This window comes from Anolis sagrei, chromosome 1, assembly GCF_037176765.1.
Source record: "Anolis sagrei isolate rAnoSag1 chromosome 1, rAnoSag1.mat, whole genome shotgun sequence".
NCBI lineage: Eukaryota > Metazoa > Chordata > Lepidosauria > Squamata > Dactyloidae > Anolis > Anolis sagrei.
In genome coordinates this window covers 28645182-28656742 of record NC_090021.1, presented here as the reverse complement: position 1 = coordinate 28656742, position 11561 = coordinate 28645182, and positions in this window count along the sequence as shown.

Below are 11561 nucleotides of genomic sequence, written 5' to 3'. Positions count from 1 at the left end.
AAAAGTCTTGAGATGTCTTGGATATTGCTCTACATATAAAAGAGTCCAGTTAGACTTCCTTATTGTTGGAATAGCCTCAATCTCAAGTCACTTTCCAGTCTACAGTGCCGACATGTATTTGCCTAATTGGCAGACCATCGGTTCTGTTGAAACATGACAAGCTCTATCTTGGCTTCTAATTCAGCCCCCTCTCTTTTTAATGCCTGCTTACCACCATGGTTTGCTGTACTTGGTTTGAAACTGCCAGCAACTTGAGGCACAGACATGGGGCAAAATGAATCCAGAATAACAAACAACCTAATTCTTTGTTTCAGTGAGTTTGTTATTCAGAAGTAAGGACGAACACTTGCAAATGGCCTTTCAGTGAATGACTTTAAAATAATTGACAGTGTAACAGTGACAAACCAGTAGCTGTGTGATGGCAGCTTGATATTCAGACAGATCTGTGGGGTGAGCACTTTGGGTGCACAGCTCATTGTGTGGAAGTGTTGGGTTCCCCAACCCCCATACACACCCGTGCAAAACATTCTTACTCATTTTAGCAGCTTTGTGAGAATGTTGAGACTTCTGTGGTGAGCTGCTGCCTATGATTTGGGTTGCCATATGCAACAGCCTGTCAATGGGCATGGATTTCAGGCAGCCATCACACTGCTGATTGGAGGACAGGCTCCGCCATGAAATGTTCATTAATTCCTTATTCCAGCTGCTCAGTCTTTGACTGATCTCTATTTAGCTGGCGTGATTTACTTTAGACGACAGAGGTGACTGATACAGGAAAAGCCAAGTTGATCAGTAGAGTTGCAGTCAATCTTTTGATTTGACAACTTCTTTAACATTCTTTGTTTCTGTATCACATTGTACGTTTCTTTTTGAAGTTGAAGAATAAAAGGTATTACGTACTTACATAACAAGGAAGATTAAAATAAGGCCAGCTCTTATATTTGATCTGGGCTAATCCTTCACTATAAGGAATAGTATTGAACCCAAAGGGATGAGAAGTAATAGCTCACTTTTTCAATAAAAGTGTCTTGCTGCATTGTCTGAATATGTTTCGTTTTGGCATTGTAGAAAACTCATTTGTTGCCATTAATGTTGCGTCCTCGAAATGATAGCACTGTTGAGCTTCTTCCTGGGTTTTACTACTGTTTTCCTCTCTTGTGCTCTTTATGATCTGTAAGCACCACCAGAACATCTAGTCTATTTAGTTCACTTAAGATCTATTTATTTATCAAACCCTGTACCCTACGCCATTTAATGAAGCTGTAACATTCTCTGTGATGCTTGGGGTGTCTGTAAATTTGTGAAGCTGCTGCATGTCAGTCTGTTCATAAGTATAAAACATTACTTGTATCATAATTGATCCTATTTGGTTTTTATTCATGGTGTTGTTTTTCAAATTGTTGTATTTTGACAAATGGTTTCTAAAAGCAGATGGGAATAATTGCCTGTCTAACACAACAGTGTCTGCCGAGTACTGTGTTATTTCAGTGTCTGAAATTTGCACAAAGTGCGTATTGTTGAACTAGGGAACAAGGTCTTTACCTTTCTTTGGGTTTCTTACATTGTTTGCACCATTGAATATATGACACTGCATCCAATAGCATGTGAAGGTTTTAAAAATCCCAAATGCAATAGGCTTACTGGTGTTCCTGAAGAATTGATATGGCACAATATGCTTAATCCTGTTCCTCTATTCCCTGCTTCTCATATGGATGACAATTCTATCATAACCTTGATGCTCAGAACTTTTGCCTGCTTTCCAGACCTCTCAGTCACTTGACAAAATGTCCTTTATAACTTAATATTGACACTAAATTGAACAGGGAGTCCATCATGTACAAAGCATATTATATGTTGCTCCAGAGCTTAGAAGTTTGGGGTGAGTGAGTTTGAAGTTGGTTTATAAACAAGTAAAAATGTTGCATTTTCATTGCACTTCATTCATTGTCTTTCAAATTTTTTTCCTTGGAAGAAAGCAACTGAAAGCTTTAAAAGCAGGATTAGCTTGTTGCACCATGTAGTTCAAAAAGGTGCTCACATTGTCTAAGTTTAACAACAGCCTTGTATAGGTTTAGCTCCCTGATCAGTCCGTTGAGAGATTTATTAAGATAAATAGGAGAAAAACAATAGAATTTGCTCAAGCAGCAAGGAAAATTGTTAATTCAGTGTAGGCTATAAAAATGCTCTGGTACTTTGGTACAACCGTGCAAATAACAGGTAATGTTTAGATTCCATACATAGAAGTTGTGCAAAAGTAGCCTGAAGGAATGAAAGTTGGTTTCGAAAAGAAGTATCCCAATTGCTGAGAACTTAACAACTCCAACTTACTTACTTACTTACTTAGGTGATCCTCATTGTCCAAGTAGGATAGTCTTCCAACTCCAACATGTACAAAACAAGTGTGTAAAATAAATTAAAATCAAAAGTCATGGAACCAGATCACGTCATCCAATTCTTAGCAGGAATACAAGAATTTAGACTACTGTTTGATAAAGGTATAAATGAATGCTGATATAGAAATGGCAGATACATGACATGAATTTTTTGCATCCATCCTTTACTGCAGTTAAGGACGCATCCTGTGCTTGCCACGTTGCTCTCCAACCCTACTATTGCAAACCTGTCAAATAGAGGTGGAAAATTAGTCCAAAATGTTAAGAGTGTATGTCGGCTGCTACACTGGATATCCCTCGCCAAAAAACTTCTATGCAAAACTGTAAGATTTCTAAATTTAGCCTTACATGAAGGTTAGAGGGGAGGCAATCTCTTACTGGGGTCTTGTTTTTTGAAAAAGTCTTGCTATAGTGTAAGGAATTCCAGACCTTTAGCATAACCTCTGTCTCACTTAGTTGTTATGTATAGCCTTTACTGGGGAAATTGGCATGAGGTTCACACAAAAAAGTTTTGCTTTGTTAATCCGAGAGCATTCTTTGAAGTTGTTGGCAAGCAACTTGAGTGTGATCTGTCTGACACCATATGCTGAGATTTCCATAAAGCTCTGAACAAAGCCCTTAACCTTTACTTCCTGTTCAACCAATTATCTTTTCACAGTAAGACCTTTCCCATAATTAGTTATTTCCCTTCTGAACGTGGGTGAAGAATGACCCCCCTTCCCTAGAACAAGGAAGGGGAAGGGACCCCAACGGATCTCTTTGTAGACAGGTGCTATTTAACGTTCACAAATGATTTGGGAAAAGGGCTGAACAAGATGGGGATATACAAAAAGCAGTACCAAGCAGGCTTCTGGGATATCAAAACTTAAGCAGACTTTAAAATCTTTCTATGCCAGGATGACAGAATAACAGATGATCATTGTATGTGAAGGGACTGAAGAGCACACATGTCTGTACATGCCAGGCCTTGAATACTTAATTGCCTTGCACCTCCATCATATCTTGGGTGTTCATCTGAATTCACCCAAATTTTATCAGTGTCAAGATAAGATAGGTGCACATTGAGGTAGATAACCTTATAGGATCATAGAGTTGGAAGAGACCTTGTGGGCCATCTAGTCCAACCACCTGCCAAGAAGCAGGACAATAGCATTCAAAGCACCCTTGACAAATGGCCATCCAGCCTCTGTTTAAAAGCCTCCAAAGAAGGAGCTTCTACCACACCTATGGTCCCAGCAAATGCAGTAATTGAAATATATTAGCTATGACATTGAATAGTGTTAAATTCTGGTTAGGAAATAACAATTGTGGCATTTCTTCAGTTCTAAGATGCACTCCTCCATACAAACAATTCTTAAAATTGTGGCGCTCTCTCTCTCTCTCTCTCTCTCTCTCTCTATATATATATATATATATATATATGTTGGTACTGAAATTAATGTGCATCTTGCAATTGAAGAAATGGGACTCAAGGCAGTTTACATATTATTGAAATCAATACAGATTAAAAGCCACACAAAACCATCAGTTTAAAAAGTTACTTAAATGCCAAACATCTGCAAAGTAAAAACCACTACAAATTCATTAAAAAAAATCACACCATTAAAAGCCTATTGCAGTCAATTCCAAAAAACATGGTGAAAGTTAATGTCTTCACTTGCTGGGAGAAGGAGAGCCATCCAAAGGAGTTCCAGTCTGGAGTAGCCACTGAGAAGGAATCTCCCTCCAAACCCCCGAGGAGGAGGTGATTGAAAGGAATAATATACTATTTTAATTTCCCCACGTGGTCACCGTGTTTTGCACATATGGTAATAATCCTGCGCTCGCGCAGGCAACAAATTACAGAGTGACTGAGAAATATATCCTCAAAGTTTAATTCACGCTCGTTGGAGAGACATATAAAAGCTTTCATAGCCACAATGTGGAGATGGATTATATTCCTTACTGGCTACAAGGCATTGCTTTGTAAAACAAAATTGACAGTAAAGGAAGAGCACATCCGGATTTTGTCTACAAATTAACAACCATTATTAGTGCCACTGAATGCAAAATGTTGTCTACTTTAAAAGACATCAGTTTCTGTATATCAGGTGGACTAGAATCCAGCCATTGTTGGCTAGTGGAAAGATGAGTCCACACTATTTCTGGTCAGTTAAAGGAGACTGGAGTCAGCCTCTCCCCTACTGGGAACGTAACCATTTGCAGCCTTGTCCTCCCAGATCTCAGCAGGTTCCTGAAAGTGTTGACTAAGAATGCTGAGGGAGGGGTACAGCTTTGGCATCAAAGTACCACAGGATGCTTCAACTTCACACTGGGTAACGAAACAGTATGATGAAGGCCCGCGCTACCTGAGGTACTGGTGGGGATTAGACAAAGTTCCCCATCTGTGCCATAGAATAGCAGATAAAGACACCTTGAGGGACTTGTATATTATTCACACACAAAAAAGAAGCAGTAGCACAAAAGGACCCCAAGGTTTACAGAAATACACAAAATCTTGAGGATGGGTGTGTATTGGTTGAGACATTCCAGTCAGGATTTGCCATGTTGAATGGCAGTGGGATGTTGGCTGGAATTTTAGACTGGGCAGAAATGGAAAATTCTGGACTGGAAGGGGGCAAGCAATTGAGTATTCTGGAAGGGCTGGGATGGGGTGGCTAGTACACTGAGCAGGAGGAGCCCATCACACTGCAACATTCTGTTGCAGGTTCCGCTTTGGCCTCTGATTCCCAAATGCTGCGGGGCAAAAGTATATGACCAACATCACCCATCCCCTTCTTATGAAGTTCCTGCTCCTGGAGGAGGACAACTGCTGGAATAAGTGGACCTCAGTCATATCCATTGTGGGAGTTGTAAAGCTGTTAATAGTGATCTTTGTTCAACATGACAGCATGGCCATGTTCTGAATTGGTATAATGATTAAACTGTTAAAAATAAAGAAAATGCATCCTTTAATATGGGGCCGAAAGTGTGCCATCGAAGTAGACATTCCAACTTCAGGTTATCACCTTTGGAAAAGTTCTTGTCCCTAGTTGTCATCTTCAATGAGAGGCATGCCCTGAAGCTTCCTGTCTACTGGGAGAGATCTACTGATAAGATTACAAAGAGCGACCTGCACCTGGAAACAGTTCCCATTTATTCAAGCAAGTGGGCTATGCTGTCATTCATTGGCTGGGATCCCTGGAGTCTTTTGAGGAAAGAGGAAGAGACTTCCTGGTCCTTTAAAATCACACTGGGACTGAGATTGATAATACACCACGGTATTTATCCACATTTTCAAAGGTTTTGTATACCCACACTCCAAATACCCTCCAAAAGTAATTGCCAGCCTCTTTTTAAGTTCTCCAGCATGATTCCGTGATATACGTCTGGCCCAAGTTTAGTCAAAATATAGAATTTGCCATTATTAACTGTCCCAAATACCCATGCAAAGTGGCGGCCTTGCAACATACCCCCATAGATATGAGGACCATACAGTATAAAAAAGTTGAGTCTAGTTATTCTGAGTACATTAAGGAGATCAATTCTGTGCCACTACATTTGCCCATAGTTATGTCAGTTACAAATAGCCCGAATTTACAAAGACTTAGGAGCATGTACCCAATAATTATGGATTAGTGAGTGAATCATATTTATGATTCCTACATATTCACAAGATTAGGGACTATATGGGGACTTGAAATTCTCCCAAACTATTCCCTATTGATTGGGAAATGGCTGGTTGATATTCTCAGTCCTCTGTGTAACTGATTGTTCATGGTAAGGAGTGGGAAGTGAGTCATCTGTTCCTGATTGATGGCAACAGATTCCTGTCTATGGCAGTGGCTGCTATTGGGTGGATGGAGTGGGGAGTCAGACTAGGTCTTTGACCTATGAACTGAGGTGGTTACATATTTGGAATTTCCCTAGCAAGTTCCAGCCTAAGTTGAGGTGTGGAACAGATAGAAGTGATTAGCTGAGCTGCCATTACATCACTGAGATGTAGGACAGACTAGGGAGAAATCACTGCTGATGGCCATTGTTTACCTGAGCAATACAGGCAGAAGTTCTAGGCAAGGGAAGCAAACTATGTACCCCCCCTTCTGCAGCTGTTTTTACAGCCCCAAATGGAGATCATTTATCCCAAGAACACTAGTGATAGCTAGATGGACTGATAGTCAGACTGGACAATTATATCATCTAGAACAGTGGTTCTCAACCTGAGGGCCCCCATGTGTTTTGGCCTACAACTCCCAGAAGTCCCAGCCAGTTTACCAGCTGTTGGAATTTCTGGGAGCTGAAGGCCAAAACGTGGGGCCCCACAGGTTGAGAACCACTGATCTGGGGAGATTCTTGAGTCCTGTTGGTTAGTCTTAACCATTGTAGACACCCTGAATCAATATTGAAATGGTGAGTCAGCACTGACATAATTTCTAGTAACTCAATGGGTCTACTCTGGGGAGGATTATCCAGGATTCAGGCTATAGTGTGTCACTGCACACTTCATTTTAATGAACGATATGTTGTTTCTCAAACAAGAGACCAGGTAACCTCTGGGTTCATTTTTGAACGTACTTCTCTTGGCCAATCTTGAAGCCGGAAGAATGACCCCTGGACCCTATGAATTTGTCATTCCCTGGCTTGGGCAAAGGAGGAGAGAAGAAGCAGAGAAAAGGAGAAAGCGGGAGCCTGGAAACTACATTTGCAAGGTGGAGCTGAAACAAAATGCCAATCACTATTTTGCACGTGCTGATTATAGCCAGTGCTTTTGGACCTCTTTTCTAAAGATGTCTTGAACTATACCAAATCTTTGAGATGTTGTCTTTCTCTTGTCCATGGATGGTGCTTCTTTCATTACATTAGCATGCAGAGTTGGAACCTGTGAGGAAAACAAGAGGGAGCTGGCCACAGAATAGCACCATGTATTCCTGCTGTCAATTTGTTCCCTTAGGCTGGGGCCTAGCTAAAAAATCAAATATTAGCCTCAAAGACAGCCCATGTCGTGATTTACAATTTGTTTAACATGTAAACATGGGACTCCACAAGTCAACTGAATAGGTCTTCTAAGCACTGAACATTTGTCCCTGGGAATACTGCAAAAACAGCTTCTCATTATGTACTACAAGTTGGTTTATTCAGACATGGAGTGTTTCTATCTTTCTGTGTGTCCACCGGTCTTTTCTTCCCCTCTAGCACTGCCAGGTTTGTACTTCTGTGAAGCTTGAGATCCTCCAAAGTTTATAATACCATCAATGTTAGATGCATAATGGTGACCATTCTCCAGGTTATATGTTATGTCTTGTCTTTCAGTTCAATGGGTTATACATGGTACTCCCTGTCCCTATATTTTTCCTATAACAACAGCCCTCTATTCTGAGGGACTGCTAAGGAATCCTAGATACTGTAGGGTACCTTTGAGAGTAAGGCAATGGCAAACCACTTCTGATTATTTGTCACCCAAAGAAATCTATGAAACTCACGTGGTCACCATACACCAACAGATCACCTGAAGCTATGCATGCATTCACAGGTATGATCATGGGCAGGGGACACACAGCCCACCTTTCATAATGCTACCTGTAACAACTTGCTGGCTGTAGAAAGGTAAGCCAAGGTAAACCAGGCATCCTAACAATGGAGAATGGGCAAAGGGAATGGTCCTGAACTGAAGGCCAGAAAGAGGATTGCCAAACCAGAAGGAAAACAAACACAAAGAGGACATATGAAGAGATTGCCAATATGAAGAAAACAAAAACCTGCCCAATAGGTTGACTGCGAGTATATGTCTGTATATGTGCTTGCAATAAATTGTAGGGTGGGCAAATGTGGCCTTCCAGATGAAATTGGCCAGTAATTCCCAGCATCCCTCACCAGTGGCTGTAAATTTTAAAATGCCCACCTCTGAGTTAAGAGGGAGAGAGGGGCGATAGGATACCTCCCATGTCTGAAATTTCCTGTAGTCATTTACAGAATTGCTCTCTTACCAGCCAGTCTTAATAAATGCTGGGCCCTTGATAATGAAACGTCAGCCTCAGAAGGTTAGCAGCCAGTGTATAGAATCACAGCATTGGGAGAGAACTAATGGGCCATCCAGTCAAACCCCTTGCCAAGAAGCCGGAAAATAGCATTCATAACACCCCTGATAGATGGTCATCCAGCCTCTGTTTAAAGGTTTCCAAAGAAGGAGCCTCCACCACACTCCGGGGCAGAGAATTCCACTGCTGAACAGCTTTCACAGTTAGGAATTTCTTCCTAATATTCAGATAGAATCTCCTGTCCTGTAGTTTGAAACCATTTTCCACGTCCTAGTCTCCAAGGCAGCAGAAAACAAGCCTCCTCCCTATGACTTCCCTATAGTACTATATTAACAGGCCAAGGTAGGAAGCCTCCAGCAGAAATCTAGAGTGGAGATGGGAATTACATGAGGGAAGTCAGCACAGAAAAACCCTGGAATGTTGCAGGAGTTGGGGAGAGACATGAAAAAGTTACACCTTAGCCTGGAACAACTAGAAAGATTTTTAATATGCCATTCAGAAAAAAGAAACCTGACCAAAGATTACCTTTGGGGGTTGCAATCAAGTTAAAGTTTGACTTGGATTGGGTGACACCCCATCTTTTCACAAATGTGGCAATTTTTGAAAGCCAGTAATGAATCTGTATAGCAGAAAGATGTAATGATCTTGGTTCAGTAGTAAATGCCAATTAATTCGATTGGATGTAGGACACGGCCTTACTCTAGATTAGGAGAGCGAATCATGTGGCCCAGCTATCATTGAGCTGTAACTCACAACAGCCCTATGGACTACATAGTCAAAGGCAAGGCATGACAGAAGCTGCAATGCAGCAATATCTGGATGACCACACAAACACTATTTCCTCTCTAAGTCATGGGCTGAGACAATTTCCACCACTAACTTGCCAGTCCTTTTAACCAACCACACCAAAGGTTGAAGTGGAGTCCTTTTGCATAGAAATCTTGTGACAGTAATTAAAACAATAACAACAAATGCTCAGTTGCATATATTGAACAGGCCTTATATCCCTTCCTCAACGGGCCTTACATCCCTTCGTTTACTGGTTTTCATTTCCCAGTGAATCAAGGGTGAGGAATTTTCAAGCAAAGGGAAGTGGTAAGATAGAACTGTTGACTTGGAAGAGATCACAAGCACCATCCAGTGCAATCCCATTCTGTCATACAAGAATACACAAAACCCCCAACAGATTATTATCAATCAAGCCTTTGCTTAAAAACCTCAAGAGAAGGAGACTAACACATTCCAAGGCAGCATATTCTACTGCCGAACAGCTCTTACCTTCAGGAAATTCTTCCTCATGTAACAACATGCGACAACTTTATTTTTGTACCCCTCCTCCATCTCCCCGAAGGGACTTGGGGTGGCTTACATGGGGACAAACCCAATCAACATAGTTAAAATAACACAGTAAAATTCAAAAAACAGCAACATAAAGCAAAATAAAACAAAAACTAAAGAGCATGACACCATATAAAAACAACCATCACAAACAACCAGTAGTCTGAAATAGCAAAACAGTTCTAGGCTTGGGCAGGGGAGGGGTGTGTGACACGAACAGTTGTGGGGAAATGGCTGATCGATAAAGTGCAAGTACCAGTTGACATGATTGGGGATAAAGTGCAATATGAGGTGGAAAACTATATTTCTGGGCAGGGGACAGTAATCAAATGCAGGGATTGAATTGCTGGAGGCCAAAATTTTCTGGGAAACTGTCTAATCAAAAGCACAGTGGAACATCCAGGTTTTTAGATTTTTGCGAAAGATGGACAAGGTGGGTGCCAGCCTAATCTCCCTGGGGAGACAGTTACAGAGCCGCAGAGCCACCACCGAGAAGGCCTCTCCCTCGTCCCCACCAGCTGCACTTGTGTCGGAGGTGGGAGCGAGATAAGAGCCTCCCCAAAAGATCTTAGAGATTGCACAGGTTCATAGGGGAAGATGCGATCACAAAGATAGGCAGGTCCCGAACTGTTTAGGGCTTGATAGGTAATAAACTGCACCTTGAGTTGAGATTATACAAATATTTTTTCCTATAGTGAATCCATTGTTCCATGTCCCTAGTCTCTGGAGCAGCAAAAAACAAAAACAAAAAAACAAGCTCATTTTGTCTTCAATATGTCATTCTTTCAAATATGTAAACATTGCTATCGGGTGATACGAACAGCCATTTTACTGGCAGGTGACGCGATCTTTAATTCTACCCATAAAAGGTGTAATAAATCAGAACATTCAAGGACACCAACAACATTTGCATGGTCTGAGAATTAAACACAAGAGAACTTGTAAGATTCCATTACAACATGATGCTAAGCGAGATACTCAAATTCTGTATAGTTCTGCAAAGGAGTGTTACTAAAGGCCTCCCCCACCCCATATTTCCTACATGCAATTATCTAGCACATGCAAAGGAAATGGAGAAACCTTTCCCTCTTCCTGCTTTCCTACATGCAAGGAGGGGAGCAGCAAATGGGCACATGGGGAGATGAATTATAAAATAAAATATGTGGATCTTGCATATCTGAGCTCAGACAATTTCCCTATCTAACTCAGCACTGTCTTCCTGCCTGGTATCAAACTGGTACGGTATCTACTATTTCATCCATTTGAGGTGGAGATGCTAGAGGTTGCATGCAGCCCCTAGTATAAAAAATGCAACTGGTCACAGAACTACAATCTTTCCCTTAAAGTAAATTTGGAAGGCTGGGGACTGCTTATCCCTCTAGGGCTGCTGCTGCAATACATACACATAACTTGCTCCCAGGTGGCTATTGTGGCATTTTCTCCATGTTTTGGTTTCAAAGTGCCTCTTTCGGGCCTAATTTTACCCAGGAAGATCATAGAATGTAAGGGAAATGCAGGCAGTCCCCAAGTTTCGAACAAGATAGGTTCTGTAGGTTTGTTCATAAGTTGAATTTGTATGTAAGTAGAACAGGCACTTTTTAAGTGTAACTCCCATCTTATTGGGATTCAGATTTGGTTTATTGGCCCTCATTCATCACATTACAGCATCTAGGCATGGATTCGGCCTTTGTGAAACTCCAGCTGACTCTGATGACAAGGAGAAATAGAGTGGAGGGTCATCAGCTTACTGAGGACTCCCAGTGATTTTATATAGATAATAGACTGCACATGAGATAAGATAGTATCTGTGGCACTA